Source organism: Crocodylus porosus, unplaced genomic scaffold, assembly GCF_001723895.1.
Source record: "Crocodylus porosus isolate Cpor-Errol unplaced genomic scaffold, CroPor_comp1, whole genome shotgun sequence".
Taxonomy (NCBI): Eukaryota; Metazoa; Chordata; order Crocodylia; family Crocodylidae; genus Crocodylus; species Crocodylus porosus.
The window spans coordinates 96,223,675-96,227,523 of record NW_017728931.1 but is presented as its reverse complement, the minus strand read 5'-3'; the positions used below and the strand labels follow the sequence as shown (position 1 = coordinate 96,227,523).

The following is a 3,849-nucleotide window of genomic DNA, read 5'->3' as shown; positions in this document are numbered from 1 at the left end:
CCCAGTTGACTTCCTGCCCTTTGGGCAGGGGGCTGGACTCGATGATCTCCCAAGGTCCCTTACAGCCCTAATGTCTATGAAATCTCTCTCTGAGATGCTCAGAGGATTCTTAGCTTGTCTTTTCCTACCTTAACATGCAGACACTGCCGTCCTAAGAGGATTTAACTCTTTTAAAAGGCAACTGTAACTATACCCAAATATTGTAGTCCTGGCTGGGGATGAGCACTGCCAGTGCCCCAGACCTTTGGGAATCAGATCATTTACTAAAGTGTCCATCTTCATATAAACACGGGTTTAAAAAATGGGCATTACAGGCTGAATAACATCATTAACAGATAAAGAGATTTTTATTATATGTAAGGGGCTTCTGAGAATACTATTATGATACAAATGATTATGATTAGAATGAGTCTCCTTTAGAAAAATCAAAAGTGTCCAACATAAATTTCTCCAGCTGCCAACCCCCCCCACTAAATACTAAAAAAAAAAAAAAAAAAAAAAAAAAAAATCAATTTTATTGATATTGTGGGTCTGCCAGTGTTGAGGTACTTACAAAGGCCTCTCAGACCTACAGTTAATTATACCATACCTTCATCACCACCCTGTTTCTTTTACCTTTTATGGTTCTGCAATGTTACATATGCTGGAATGAGGGAAAGTAGTGATAAAACAAAATTCAATAACCAAGTCTCCTCTGAACCAGTAAAACAGGTGAAGCACATATAAAAATACAAAGAAAGATCACTTTACTTGTATGGGGCTGATTTTCCATCCTCCATCTCATATTATCTTTCACTAATGATTTTCTGCAGGTGCATACTTGATCACCACTGGATTTTATTGCTTATACTGCCAATGTGTCTACTAAAACAAGATGTGTATGCTCAGGTACTGACAAAAGTTATCTGTTGTTTTTCCTCTTTTCTTTCGTCATAGATGGATATACTATCCCAGATACATCAAAAACATACCTGCCCAGTTTGTTTAAACATAAGCATAATAATTTCTTTTTTTTCTAGTCAAAAACCTTAATTTCTTTACTCAAAGGTAGAAGTTGCAAAGTCTTTTCCTTCTTTTGAAAAGTAGCAGTAATTCTATATGTTCTCTACTGAGCCACACTGGGAACTGAGTTTAAAATGGGGGTGTAAAATGTAGAGCATTTATAATGGACCAATTCTGTTCCATCCTGCAGATGCTCAGTTCTTAGTGGGCTTTACTGCATAGTAGAGCTAATTACTGCACAGTAAGCGTCACCATCTACACGTGTGATGACACTTTCTGTGCAGTAATTTCCTCTACTAAGCAGTTAATTTGCTACTTACATTTGTGGGTAGAAAATTAACTGCTGAGTACTGTATTTCACAATGTACAGATCGATGCAGAGAATAAGTTGACCCCAAACTTATTCTGTTCCAGAAAGTTAGGAATTTCAGAGATCTGGTGTACAAGTCAACCTATTTTTTGGATCAGAAAAACAGGGCAACTTATACCAGCCCCTACACGCTCTTGTTGCAGGCCAGGCACCCAAGGGTGGACAAGTGCCACAGTGCCACCTGCAGGGGATGGAGCCAGGCTTGGCACTTGGCTGGCGCTCCCTCATCCCCGGCAAGTGGCACTACCTGGGCTATGCCAGCTGAGCGTCGAGCCCAGCACCACTTGTAGGGGATGGAGCCATGCCAGCCAAACATCAATCCCATCTCTGTCACTTGCGAGCAGCACCAGGCTTGGCACTCAGCTGACAAACCTCCATCCCCTGCGAGTAGCGCTGCCTTGGCCACACCAGCTCAGCATCGAGCCCAGCGCTGCTCACAGGGGACAGTGATATGGAGTATAAGTCAAGGTTAAATTTTAAAAGGTAAAAATTGGGCTTCAAAACTCAACTTATCTACCACAAAATACAGTAATTACTATGCAGTACAGCACGTGTAGATGGCCAACCAAGAGAATTTGCTCCTGTCCAGCTGGGCAACAGTGGGCAAGAGATTGCTCCCATTGCCAGAGCAGGCCTGCCACCAGAGCCCAGATGGGGACAATGTCTCCCTGCCTCAGCAACAGGGAGCTTCACAATTATGGAGCATAGGCTAGTAATAGGGTGGGAGGCTTGCTCTCAGTCCCTGCTCCATGATTGCAGAGCAGGGGCTAGGAAGAAGCTCCCAGCCCCTCCTCTGTGACCACGGAGCAGGGCCTGGGCACTCCTTGCATGGGGGAGTTCCCTACCCAGCCTGAAACTGTCTCAGACCTGCACCTGACTGGGACAGTTCCTGGTCAGCCCAGGACTGTGCAGAGAAGTCTGCACGTGAAGCCTGGAGGTGGCTAGAGACTGTCCCATTTCAGGCAGTCCTCAATCAACTCCTGGCTGCACGTGCAAACTTCCCCACGGAGCCCAGGGCTGGCTGGGAATTGTCTTAGTCAGGGGCAGGTCCCAGCCCCATGCCCCAATCAGGCAATCAAGGCACAGAGCTTGGAAAGAGCTGCAGGGCAGAGGCAGGTCCTAGGCCCCTACCCTGATCTGCTAGTGGGGCAGATAGCAGCAAGCCCCCAACTGGGCAGAGAATCCTGCACTGGAATTCCCACCCAGCCAGGGGCTCACTGTTAGCTACCCCACCAGCAGAATAGGGCAGAGGGCTTGGACCTGTCCCTCCGCTGCAACTCTTTCTAAGACCCTTGCCTCCGATCAGGGAGTCAGGGCCAAGAGCTCCCTGCTGCCGGGGCAGGGGACAACGTCCCTACCTGTGCTCTGCAACCAGAGCTGGCCGGGCAGCAAGCAGCTCCTGAGGACAGTGAGCAATCTCCTAGCCCCTGCCAGAAGACAGCCGTCTCCTCTGTTACCAGACTTGTCCGCTACTTTGGGATGTGCTCATTTATTAGGGCTAGGGTCTTGGCAATTCTATTAATGTGCTGCTTGTGTTACAGCTCTGTATAGAAACGCCAGTATCTCTCCCTTCTGCAAGCCCTCACCCCCAGTGGAGCTATCTTGCAGGACTCAGTTCAGTGGGGCTGGGTTCCTCCAGTCCCCAAATCAGTCATACACACAAACACACACACACACAGAATAAAAGTGACACGCCTGACCTGGCCAAGTTGATCAGCATGGATAGGCTGACACCCTCATATGCCAAGAATCAGTTCATCAAAGCAACACTAACTACAGTCAGACACAAGCACACAGTTAAAACAGAATACCTCTGAATCTGGCTGGGTGTCCAGATGACACCCTCATGGGCCAGCATTCAGTTCATTAGGGCACATGTCTGAGCCAAACTGGGTCAATCAGCCTGTACAAGCTGATCCCCTTATGTGTTTCAAACCCAGCATGTCCCAATCTTTTAGCCTCTTGATGAGCAGACCCCACAGTACTTTTGGGCTTCACTGGGATTTTTAGCTTAGGTAAAAGAAGCGTTGCTGCAGAGCAACTGGGGAAGGAGAAGTAAAGAAGGAAAAATATACCCAGTTATCACCAGTTTGACTATAAAAGTTATTTATTGCTAAGTATATGAAATATATAATGACATTAGTAGTAATAGACATGCAAAGAAAAAACAAACGCAAACAGTTACAGTATTACCCTGGTTTCGCCAAGTATTTGGGGAAACTTAGCTCAAGCTTAATTAATACAGTTCAGATTCAAAAATCTATGTTTAGAGAGGGAAAAAAAAGAGAGCGAGCTGGCATCTCACCAGTCCAAGGCACTGGGGTTGCAAAGCTGACAGGTTAAAGTTCACAGCATGATCCTTGAAGGGAGATGATCTGCCTCCTTCAGCCTCTCCAGAAGAAAGCGGGTGGTGTCAGCACACACACTGCTGCTTCTTTTACAGATTTTTATACCCTCAGTTCAGCTTCTTTCAAGCA

General features: G+C 46.3%; 1 protein-coding gene across 3 annotated transcripts in view; it reads right to left on the bottom strand.

Annotated features, from left to right (window-relative positions):
* LOC109315604 overlaps nt 1–3,849 on the bottom strand; it is a 92,417-nt gene that overhangs the window by 31,614 nt on the left and 56,954 nt on the right. The window lies entirely within an intron of this gene.